General features: G+C 53.4%; 1 protein-coding gene across 1 annotated transcript in view; it reads right to left on the bottom strand.

Annotated features, from left to right (window-relative positions):
- TBCE (tubulin folding cofactor E) overlaps nucleotides 1-12,540 on the bottom strand; it is a 622,247-nt gene that overhangs the window by 465,169 nt on the left and 144,538 nt on the right. The window lies entirely within an intron of this gene.

The following is a 12,540-nucleotide window of genomic DNA, read 5'->3' as shown; positions in this document are numbered from 1 at the left end:
GGGCTCGTGTGTGTGTGCTTGGGCTCGTGGAGAGAACTGGTGGCTGGTGGGGATCCAGGATCGGGATCAGGATGGGGATGGGGGGGCAGGGGAGCCAGTGGTGAGGGCTGTGGCCCCCCCTTCCAGGACTCTTGAGGGAAGCCACCCCAGTCTCAGAGGGGGCTTGTTCAACTCACATCAGCAACGTCCAGGTGCTGGGAGCCCAGGGCTCTGTGTCAAAAAGTTTTAAAAAAGATACACCCTCCCCCCACTGCTTTCCTTTCTTCCCTGTACCCCCAGTCTCCTCCCCTGCCCCTCTTCAGAAGCTCTGTAGGAGTCCGAGAGCTTTTCTGTTAAATCCTTTAAATACCAAGGGTCTGATTATATTCCCTGTCTCTAGAATAACCTCGTTCCTGCTTTTCAAAATAAAGCTAATAAACTAATTCCTCTTTGTGCCCTCTTTGTCTGAGAGCATGGAAATTTCTCTCCACATGTCTGCTTCTCAGTAGGGCTGCCTTAGGGCTCCTAGCTCATTCCCTTTCGTCTTGCCCCAGCCCTCTTGCAGGGCTTGTCCCCTGGGCTTCTGACACTTTAATTTTTCCCTAAGAAAGGAGAAAAGCTTCCATAAATTTAATCTTAGCTAATTAATAATATGGTTTGGCTTACTGTCTTTTTATCTTGTAGAGCAGTTTTTTAAAAATTCTCTTCAGGGCACCTGGGGGACTCAGCTGGTTAAGCGTCCAACTTTGGCTCAGGTCATGATCTCACGGTTCATGAGTTCGAGCCCCATGTTGGGCTCTGTGCTGACAGCTTGGAACCTGTTTCAGATTCTATGTCTCCCTCTCTCTCTGCCCCTCCCTCTGCTCACACTCTGTCTCTCTCTCTCTCTCTCTCTAAAAAATAAATAAACCTTAAAAGAATTCTTTAAAAAATTCTCTTTCATAGACTACTAGTCCCATGAAAATATTCTGCACACCCCCCCCCCCCCGCCCCGCCCCGCCCCGCCCGAAGAATTTTGTGGTCAAGCCAGTTTTGGACATCTTACATGTTAAAGTCCAGAGAAGGTGCAGTTAAAAATCTCACTAAACTCTGTTTCATCTGCCATTTCTCAAACATATCTGGCCACGAAGCAGCGTTCTGTGGAATACATTTTGGGAAATGTCTACCTGTATAGCCCTTGGTGTCCCAGGAAAAACAGTTATCCCTGGTTACCTTCTGGGTCCAACAAAACCTTTAAAACATTTTTCTAGTCATGGTACACATAATTTGCAGAAGAGCGAAGGGAGAGCGAAAAATGACCCTGCTCGAAACGCAGGCACGAGAATCGAACCTAAAACATCCACATTTTTTCCCCGCATTTTCCTGGTTTGGGACATGTAAACACCGGAAGGGAGGAACACCCTTCGCATTTAGCCAGCTGCCCGTCTGTGACCGTGCACGATTCTGGGACATCCATCTCGTAAGTACCGGACTCAGGCTTCATCCTTCTCTCTAACATGTTCTAATTTATCATTGCTTCCGCTCCTCCTTCGTGCACTTTCGTCGTCAACATACGAGAAAAAAAAAGGGAAGCCTCTGCCAGCACATCATTGTGACGAGGAGATGGCCATCTTCTTTGCTTCATGATTGCCAAGAATTTTTGTGTTTTGATTTAAGATGATCAACCCCACAAATTCCTCTGATTCCTTTCAGCCACCTCTGTACGTACCTGCCTTCAACATTTATCCACTCAAGTATATTCCCAATGGCATAGACGTCGTAAATGATGAAAGAATACTGCCAAATGCCCTGTGAGCGGATGCAAGGGTCTGAGATCATGGGATAAAACATTGCAGGATGAAGTCTCCCGGGTGGAATGGTTGGTGGGACGAGAGCACCGTAATGCCTCTTGGTCCATGGCAATGAATCATTCGCCCATCAGACTTCGAGTCTGGGAGACTTTGTTGAACCCACGGATCTCTGAAGACTTGGGCCTGAGACTTCACTTACGTGATCAATTTCATCATTGTCATTAAGGTCTAGGGTCCTACTGTCTCTGTCCTCGTCTCCTGATTCATCTAGGAATTGTTGGAATAGCTTCCTTTCTTTTTCTTCTCTTTGCCGTTATCGTCAGAAAGCAAAAGACTCTGAATTGTCAACTGTGTTCAATGCCAACTTCAAAGATGGTGTCTCCGGTGTTCCTCTATACCCTCTTGAAGACGATGCCATACTTCTGCGAGTTGCACGGGAAGACTCTGAAGGATGCGGTTGTGATGGCTTATCTCACTGTTACATCTTCCTGCTAACCCGGGTCGCTGCATCCTTGTTCGTATTGTTCAGAATAATTCATAAGTATCAATACAATAGCAAATGTGTTTCAGCATATAAGAAAATCAAGCACCCTAAGATCCTCAAATGTAACTTAGAAGCAGTAAAGGGTCCAATGAATGTGTGGACTAATTATGCTACAGAATTCCTTTAAGAAAGTAAGTAATCACTTTCCCCCCCCTTCGGAAAGCCTCTAATAAAGAACAAAAAAAGTCAAGTAATATCAATCCTAACAGATAGATAGAACTGCTCAAAAAAGGAACTCAAAAGTTGAAATTGAATCTAACAGGTCCTGATGAGAGTTTTCTCCCATATTTTGACCCCTAATACAATCTCTTAAAACTTCCTATGAGTGGAAAAATGTTTTTCCTTATTAAGTGGTGTTTGATAAAGAAATTATTTGGAGTAAAACATCTTTTATAGGGGCACCTGGGAGGCTCAGTTGGCTGAGTGTCTGACTCTTGATTTTGGATCAGGTCATGATCTCAAGGTTGTGAGATCGAGTCTCGTGTTGGGCTCTGTGCTGAGTGTGGAGCCTGGTTAAGATTCTCTCTCCCTCCCTCTGCCCTTCTCCCCCACTCGTGCTCTCTCTCACTCTAAAATAAAAACCAAACCAAACCAAACCAAAAAACCATCTTTTATAGGTTAGTGTATTCTTAGTTTTTGCATTGAAAGTTTTTTTAAATATAATTTTTAAAATGATACTCATGATATGTGTCCTTTGTTCACTTAGTAATGCATACCACTTAGTTTATTTGAGATGAATTATGTGAGAAAAAATGTGAATCATAGTGAATAAAGAAAAAAAAAGCATATTATTATTCAATTTTAGTTCCTCAATGTATATATATTTTATAATATTATAACATAAAAATGGACAAAAACTTTTATTTTCCTGATGCTGGGAATGCTTATATTTTGCACTTAAACTCATCTGTATTTACGATTTTTGAAATTTTATTCTTTTTTTTTTTAGTTAAAAAAATTTTTTTAATGTTTATTTTTGAGAGAGCCAGAGTGCAAGTAGGGGAGGGGCAGAGAGAGAGGGAGACACAGAATCCAAAGCAGGCTGCAGGCTCTGAGCTGTCAGCACAGAGCCCGACACGGGGCTGGAACTCACAGACCGAGAGATCATGATATGGGCCGAGGTTGGACACTTAACTGACAGAATCGCCCAGAGGCCCCTCTCTTGGCTTTAAAAAAAAAATGGGTTCAAGCCCCTGGGCCACTTTTGAGAGAGCTTTGCAAACGTGCGTAGGCCGTGTGGGTCCGGCTCAGCCCGTGCTCACTGGGTGTTCGGGAGACGCCCTGGCTCATTCCGGTCTAGACGCCCCTGTGCGGTTCCTTTTTGCAGACTCCTTGTACAGCATCACGTCTTCGTTTGCCGTTGTCCAAAACAGATTTCCGTTTCTAAGACTGTAATTCAACCTACGCGAATGTATATGTAGTGCGGGATATTCTCGTGTGGCCAGCAGCGCATTTCTAGAATATTTCTTAGAATGGCTGCCTCTGCAGAGGCCGGTGTTCCGATGTTAATGGTGACCCTCATCGGCTCTGGGTCCAGAGGCTGGCATCTGCAGTGTTCATCCTTCCGCAGGATCTAGGAGGTGCGTCCTCTGTGGGCGCGGCATCCCCCTGGGTCCTGCGTTCCTGGCAGTGGGGTGAGAGGCGGAGTGAGCCTGGGGGCCAGCCTCCGTCACAGCCTCTGGGCTGCGTTGGAGAAAGCATGGTGGAAGGTGCTCGTGCTTCGGCGTCCGCTCTCGTTAGGGTTTCTCTGGGCTTCGGATGGGTCAGCCAGGCCTGGGGGGCCCGTCCCCAGCCCCTTACCTTCGGAGCCACGGGATCTGTCCACGAACAGTGCACATACAGGGTCAGCAGCGCCTTCCTGGGGCACCCGGCTGCAGCATGCAACGGAAGGGCATCTCCAACTCCCCTGCTCTCGGAAAGCGTCTCAGATACGGATGTGCTGGGCCGGGGTCGGCAGCCTCTTCACCGAGCATCCAGGGGCCCCAAGAGCGAGCAGGGGAGGTGAGAGGACGGGAGAGGGGAAGCGAGGAAATGGTACAGGACAAAGAAAGAAGATCCAGAGGCATGAGACAGGGAGGAAGATAAAAGAAGAGAGACCGCCAGTGGGGGGATTACTGTTGGCGGGGGCAGTGGCCCCTCACGAGGGGTCGGCACCTGCCAAGCCGGACTCAACCCCGTGCGTTTTGGATGGTAAACGTCAGGCAGAACGTGAATGGGGAACCGGGAGGGAGCCTGCTGATCTGGGGCGCGCTGGGGACCAGTGCCCAGCAAGGACCGAGGTCACTTCGAACTTAAGCTGTGCGCAGGCGGACACGGGGGACCGGCGGTCCGCTCCCGTGTCCCCTGCGCAGGGGAACAGCATGCCACGTGTCACAGGCGTGCGATCAACACGTGTGGAACGTGTTCTCTTCTGCGCAGAGCTAGGTGAGTGTGCAGTGTGCTACCGTGCAGGGGTCCCTGTGCTCTGGTGGCTCCAGAGGAGAGGAGTCCCCACAGTTGGGGGTTACCTTTGGCTGCCAGACAGTCCTCCCCAGCGCCAGTACCCACCCGGGGCGGCCGGGAGGAGCGGCCAGGGGGACAGAGCAGCCCCGGGGCTCTCTGCTGACGGCCGTCCTGGCCAGCACCCCGTCCCGCACTTCCTGCACCTCGTGGAGAGGAATGGCGGCCGAAAGCGCAAAGTGACCTCAGCAGACGGTCACGTGACCGGGTGTCTGCCGGAGCCACCGGTGTGCAAGGACACAGACGAACGGAGGCCTCCGCCTCGGGAACCGTGAGAAAGACCCAGAGTGCGTCTGGAGGCCACACGGCCTCGCTGCGGTGTCTCGGGGCAGCGTGCGTCGGGTGCGCGGGGACCTGGCGTCGCGTGGGACGGATGGAGGCGGGGCGTGGATTTCTGAAATGACGGCACCAGTCCCCGCGCCATCCTGTGAGGTAGGTGGGAGCAAGCCCTTCTGGGGGCCCGTCTCCCCTCGGGGAAGCAGAGCCCTGCCCCGTGCTGGCTGTGGCGGGTCACCGCTCCTCTGCTGCACGGGGTGGGAGCCCTGGGGGATGCGGCCAGGTCCGGGAGCTGGGGGCTCGCCCCAGAGCAACCCTGAGCCGTGTTTCTGCTCTTTCTTGCCACATAGGGCTGCGGTAGGAGCTTCTGGCTAGAGCTGGGCAGGAGTCTCAGGGTGTCTCAGACGCAGGGTAGGTTCCTACCCCTGGGGTTCTGTCCGTGTCCCCAGAGCAGGCCAAGAAACTTTCAAATGATGTGGTCGGGCTATTTGGTCTGGGTTTGGGATTTCCAAAAGGCTTGATTCGCCGTATAAAGTCCAATCAATGAAAACTCACATTGAAACAGGCAGCTTACTTGGCATTAACAAGTCAAATGGTTTGGAAAGCCACGGTACATCTCCCTACTGCGTGCATTCAACTTAATGACATGTTTTGAACACTTTCTACATTCAGGGATGGCCATGTACAGATGTGCGGTTTGTGCACTGCACAAAGGTTCTTGGCTTGGCCAAGGGTGCGAGGTGTGGGAGATGGAATGTGAATGGGCACTGAAATCCAGATTGTGATTTCTCACAGGATATGCTAGGGGGCTTCGTTCACCTGAAAAGAGGGGCGGCTTTTTCTTTGCACAAGGGCATTGTTCTACAGAGCTGTCATATAGGCTAGTAGGCCCCCTAAAGGCTTGGGGGACCCTGGCTCTTTTCCCCAGGCTGTGCTAAGGTGTTGGGGATACAACAATGAGGAAGATGGAGCCCCTTCCCTCCAACTAGCATACAGACTTCTAGAAAGATCTAGGCACTTTAAACCAGCAATTGAGATCCTGCCACTTTTCTTTCCCATCATATTCCTTTCTGGTTTTTTGGAATGGTAGCCTCCAGTCCCAGACCAAATAGCCTGACCACGTCATTTGAAAGTTTCTTGGCCTGCTCTGGAGACGTGGACAGAACCCCAGGGGTAGGAACCTACCCTGCATCTGAGACACCCTGAGACTCCTGCCCAGCTCTAGCCAGAATGTTAGTAGCCTCAGAAAGGCAAAAGTGCTTGGAGGAAGGCCCCACAATCTGTATGGGGAAACTTGGCCCTCATTTACTGTTGATAGGAAAGTTCCATGCAAGCCCAGCTGAGAGACTGAGGCAGGGGCCCTTTTTTTTTTAATAAAAATTTTTTTTTGATGTTTATTTATTTTTATTTTTGAGAGACAGAGATAGAGTGCCAGCAGGGGAGGGGCAGAGAGAGAGAGAGAGGGAGACACAGAATCCGAAGCAGGCTCCAGGCTCTGAGCTGTCAGCACAGAGCCCGACGCGGGGCTCGAACCTACGAACCGCGAGATCATGACCTGAGCTAAAGTCGGACGCTCAACCGACCGAGCCACCCAGGCGCCCACAGGGGCGCTTTCTAAAACACATTGGTCCTATGACAGTTGAAGAGCAGACCCCACATTTCCCAGGGCTTGGGGGCCTGACTCCCCGAGGCAGCTGCCAGGGACACTGGAGTTGCTGGGTTGGCGAGACCCTGAGGCAAAATCCGCAGCTAAGCTGATGATCCAGGCTAGGCCTCCCCAAGTCAACTCCATCCCAGTGAGACCTGCTTAGTGTATGCTGTGTAGACCTTCTCGAGAGAACAGAAATCCAAACCCGACACCTGATGGTTGGGGCGTCCAGAGAAGCCAAACACAACAAATGCCATCATCCCAGAGACTTGTCCCCCTGTGATGTGAGAGTCATCCCTAACAGGAGCCGGGGAGGTGGATGCCACAGCCCCGGAGCTTGTCATGGGAAACGTCTTCACAGTGAGGGCGCGTGTCCCTGGCAGCTCCCGGCCTGGGATGGAGCCCGGACAGCAGAACTTGGCCAAACAAGGGCGTGTTGTGGGCGTGTGTGTTTGGGGGGGGTGAGCCGGCTGCTGAGGGCCCAGGGTCGCTCCTCTGTGGGCCTCCACCCCACGGATGTGGCGGCCAGGGCTGGGACGTCTCTGGGTTGGGGTCCCCAGCCCTGGCACCTGCTTGCCCAGGCAGCCGCGGAAGGTCAGGGTGGGCACCAGCCAGGCAGGGACGGCCCCGGGGAGGAGTCGCAGCGCCGTCCCAAGACCTCAGGGCAGAATGGCTGGGTCAAGCCATGTGTGGCGTAGCCTGGGGACAAGCCACTGGTGAGGAGTCACCTCTTGAGGCCCTGAGGGGCTGTAGGGGACACCCCCCGACCCAGCTCCCGGGGATGCAGGGCCTGGGTCACAGACCCGTGGGTCTCCTCAGCTTTCGCCTTCCATAGCCCCTCTCAAAGAGAGCGGGAAAGGAAGCCCACCCTTCATTTAATCTGCACGACCTTGGTGAGGGGGAGACTCCATCATCGTCCCATTTTGTGGATGAAGAAGCTGGCTCAGAGGAGAAGTAACCCATCCTGGGTCCAACGGCCAAACCCAGGCAGACCCCGTGCTCCCCTCCCACCCCCCACCCCCCACCCCCCGGGGGAGCAGGGGGTGAGCTCAGAGGGCCAGGACGGAAATTGTTTGTTTGTTTTTTTAAAAATCTTTTTCCTGTTTATTTTTCAGAGAGGGAGAGAGAGGGAGAGCGTGAGTGGGGGAGGGGCAGAGAGAGAGCGGGGACAGAGGATGCTAAGCGGATGACGTGCTGACAACAGAGAGCCCTGCGTGGGGCTCAAACCCACGAGCCCTGAGATCATGACCTGAGCTGAAGTCCGATGCCCAGCCGACTGGGCACCCTCGAAATCTTTTAATGAGGAGTGAGGCAGACCTGGGCCCCCGCCTGGTGTGGGTGCTGTAGGGGCCGGGCGCAGGAGCGGGGGACGTGACACGAGGCTTTGGCTACTCCTGTTGGGACTCTTTCTTGCCCTGATCCCTGGGCCACAGGAAGGTGGAGAACGAGCGAACACCACTCCCTCCTCACTCCTCTACGAAGCCACCTGACCCTCTGGCTACACGTCACTGCTCGCCCCCCGTGAGCTCCTGTAAGTTGTGGTGGCCCCTCTTTTCTGCCTCCCACGCCAGAGACTGAGTGACCCCGGTGCCCCTTCTTTGGACAGGGTCAGCGATCTCTGGACCCGCCAGGCCCTGGGACGGCCCCCGGGCCTGTTAGGAGCCAACCTGCGTGTGTTGGGAGGTGTGGCGTGGGGGACCGGGCACTGAGGGCGCAGGGCAGTGAGGTCTATGCCCAGGAGAGCCCCCGTCTTGCCCCAAGGAGCTGACTCATTCAGTCGTCAGCGAGATGCAGTCCCATGAGAGTAAAACGCAGACTACGGTGAATGATATCTGGAGCTCTTAACTCTTTTTGTTCTTTCCAGACCCATCTGGGGGTGTCTGACATTTTCCATCGCCTCACCCTGCTGGCATCACGGGGTGGGCGGCGCGAGCGTGGAGGGGTTACCCGGAAAAGCGTAACGTTTCCAGCTACTTCCCAAGTGTCCGTGCTGCATTTTTGTGGATACCTTTCTTCCCGCCTACTGTGAATCCGTAATTTCCTTTCGGGTAATTCTCTGTCGCCACCCTACGTGCTCCATTCCCTCCCCACCCTCCCATTCTGGCATAAACCCACACCCTGAGGAGCGCAGCTCTCCATGTGAGAAGGCCATCCTTGGGAATTCTGAGAGAGATCTGGTGGTTTTTTTTTTTTAATTTTTTTAAATTAAAGAGAGAGTGAGTGCAGGTGGAGAAGGGGCAGAGACAGAGGATCCCAAGTAGGTTCCACGCTCAGCACAGAGCCGGATGCGGTTCGATCTCGTGGACCGTGAGATCGTGCCCTGAGCCCAAATCAAGAGTCGGAAGCTTAACTGACTGAGCCACCCAGACGCCCCTTAGAGGGATCAAGTTCTTAAAATGGCCTGGTGTTTGCGAATCAGAAGTGCTGTCCGACCATCGGTGCAGCCAGAGGTAGACGAAGCCTACCCGAGAGCCAGAAGGCTGAGAATTGGATCTGGAAGGCACGGGGTCGGGGTCGGGGAAGGATCCTGCCACTGGTACCCGCAAGGGAGGGAGGCACCGGCAGCCCCAGGGGCCACCGTTCATCACCGTCTTCATAAATGGCTCGCGTCCGCTCTGAGGGTCATCGGAGAGGTAGCGTTTTGAGGAGGAGGAGACTTTGAACTTGAAAGTGAGCCGGTGGGAGCCTAGGGGGCCGGGAAGTACAGGAACAGCCACGCCATCACAATACAACGTTGTCCCAGAGGCGCAATGTCAGATGAGAGGCCGTGCAGGCAGTGAGCGCGAGGGGGTTTCAGGAAGAGGAGAGGTCACCCTTCTCCGGCCCCGGAGGGTGACGGCAGGGAGGCAGAGCCACAGCGGGTTTTGAGGAGGGGGTGGAGTGGGCAGATGAGGGGGAGAGAAATGTCCAGGTGGGGTTATGATGTGTGCAAAGGCCTGAGAGCGCGGATGGTCACAGCCCTGTCGCGGGGACAGCCGCGAGGTCTTCTCCGATGGCGGCAAGGCCTCGGTTGCAGAAGGGATGCCTGGCACGGTGGTGTGGACTGGTTGGGGGCATCCTCAAGGCCTGGCTGGAGACCAGGGTCAGTGGGTGTCGAAGGAGGCTCACTGGGGAGGAGGCCAGTCTACAGGGGGAGGCGCTCCTGGGATCAGGCCCAAGTCCACACTGTGCCCGGCAGGGGGGCTGGCAGTGTGTGTCACAGGGAGGTCTCAGCCAGGAGACATCCTGGAGGGGAGGCTCCAGGCCTTCTGGCTGTGGGAGGCAGTGGGCTGGAAGCAGATCAGACAGCAAGAGGAATGAGGCCGGAGGGGAGCCACCTGAAGGGCTTCAGGGTGGTGGTGTCCTGTAGGAGGCAGGTGCCGGGTGCCTGGAGGACCACAGAACGGTCAGGGACGTCGGTGGTTATTCAGAGGCCACTGGGCAGAGGTGACCCTGCCCGAGGTGAGCACCTGCGAGGTGGCCTCTCTGGGAGAGGAAGGCACCCTGCAAACAAAGCAGGAGCAGCCTGGGGAAGCCCGTGGTGGGAGGTCACTTCACTCGCCCAAAAAACGACTTGAGAGTTGCAGCGGTCCCATGCATGGCTCTGACCGTGCCACGGGCTGGTGATTTCTCATTGTTCTGTGACTTTGGTTTCGGTTTTGTGATGAGTGCTCACGAACCCCAGCACAGCGAAACCCCAAAGCCCTCTGGAAGCAGCAGAAGGGAAAACCGAAATCCGAAGAACCAGCTTTCTTTACATCCGGAGGGCCAAATACTGAGGGTCGTAGACTGACCTTGACCTTGGGTTGTCTCCCCCACCCAGCCTCCCCGACGCCTGCACCTGGGCCTCCCCGGCGTCTGGGAGGGAGCCACATCTGGGTGAAGATTTTCCGTGCAGCTCTGGTAATTCACATTTCTGTGATCCCAGACTTTTTCACGAGCGCTCTGGAATGGTGAATTTTCGGGGTGCCCCCCTGGCCACGGTTGCGTTTCTGGGCTGGTGATTCAAGATGACTGGGCGGGTGGGGGAGGATGATATGATGTCGTCTTTTTTTTTTTTTTTTTTTTTTTTTTTTTTTGTGTGAGCTCTCTTCCAACTAAATGAACAGGCTACTTTCAAAAATGCTGCTGTGGGAGAAACGCAGGCACGTGTTTTTGCTCCGAGCACCATGGGTTCTCCGGCATCCCCATCACCATGTTCATGCACTCCGCGGTCCCCCCTGCAGCCCCCACCCCCTAATGGTGAGAACAGCGAGACGCATTTGCTGCCGTGGACTCACTCACCACACTTCTTTCTCTGAGGGCTTCCAACCGCCAGCAGAGATCAATAAATTAAGATAAAGAAAATGACGTTTGGCTTTGTGTGGGCTCTGTTGTCAGAGATCTGCTGGGGTTGAATGGAGATTCTGTTTCCTTCGCCGACTCTCAAACGCTCAGGCTGCTTCTGGCTTTCCTGTCGGTGCCTCCTCTCACCCAGACCGTTCTGACACTTTGACTTACCGATCAACTTGCTATTTTTTTTAACCCACGGTTTTAAAAAAGTTGAACGCATGTGCGCACACGCGTGTAGGGAAAGAAAAACATGCTACCCAACAAGCCATGTGTCAGAACCGGCTAAGCTCTAAGGCTTGCCCTCCGAGAGTGAGGGCTGGGATGAAAATTCTCCGTGTAGCCGATTAACACAGATCGAACTTTTTTTTCTAAGTATATTTATTTATTTTGAGAGGCAGAGAGAGAGAGAAAGCAAGTGAGGGGGGCGCAGAGAGAGGGAGAGAGAGAGAATCCCAAGCAGGCTCTGCAATGACCGTGGGGTTTGAACTCACGAACCATAAGATCGTGACCTGAGCCAAAACCAAGAGTCAGACACTGAGCTGACTGAGCCATCCAGGTGCCCTCACAGATTGAATTTTTAATAGTTTGCAGCCCTGCCTGCTGTAAATACTTTCTTGTCTCAGAGGATGAATACCTCCTATCGTTCTGTCAAGACGATATGTATGTCCTTTTCAGAGAAGGTGTGGCTTTGGAAAGGCATTTGTGTGTCTCCGGTGCTGGAGGGGTCAGTGGGACTTTCCTGTCCCCAGCCTTTGTCCTTGCCTTTTTATCCACCTGGATGGTCACTAAATGCCCGGAGCAGGAGAACGGAACGTCTCTGAGGTTGTCCTGGGCACAAGTTCTGAGACTATTGTTAATGCAATCCTGGCTGAAGGAAGAAGTTTCTTCTGGTGGAATTTTTGATTTAAGATAAGGTCGTGGAGGGGCGCTTGGGTGGCTCGGTCGGTTAAGCGTCCAACTTCAGCTCAGGTCATGATCTCGCAGTTTGTGGGTTCGAGCCCCGCGTCGGGCTCTGTGCCGACAGCTCAGGGTCTGGAGCCTGCTTCAGATCCTGTGTCTCCCTCTCTCTCTGCCTCTCCCTCACTCACACTCTGCCTCTCTCTCTCTCTCTCTCTCTCTCAAAGATAAATAACATTTAAAAAAAAAGAAAAGATAAGGCCGTGGAGACTGAAGTTAGCAGTGTTACTTCTCTATAGGAACCTTGGTTTTTGCTTCTGGGTCTCAGGATTTGCCGAACTCGGGCCACATGCCGTGAGGGGCCTGGAGGAGATCTCTGGAGGAGGTCCTGCCTGGGATAAGCTGATGAGTTTACAGAGAGGTCACTGATACCTGCCGGGTATTGTGCCGCATTTGCTTGGAGGAAAAGGTACACACTTACCATGACGAATGATTCATACCCACCATTCAGCCCAACTCCAGAAAGTTCCTGGGACCTTGAGAACACATTTGCTGAGCATTCACACACGGGCCAGGTATTGCTCCGTCCGTGGTGG

The sequence above is a fragment of the Panthera onca genome, chromosome D2 (genome assembly GCF_046562875.1).
Source record: "Panthera onca isolate mPanOnc1 chromosome D2, mPanOnc1 haplotype 2, whole genome shotgun sequence".
In the NCBI taxonomy this organism is placed as follows: Eukaryota; Metazoa; Chordata; class Mammalia; order Carnivora; family Felidae; genus Panthera; species Panthera onca.
Note: the sequence above shows the minus strand (reverse complement) of the source record. Positions and strands in the feature narration are given on the sequence as shown.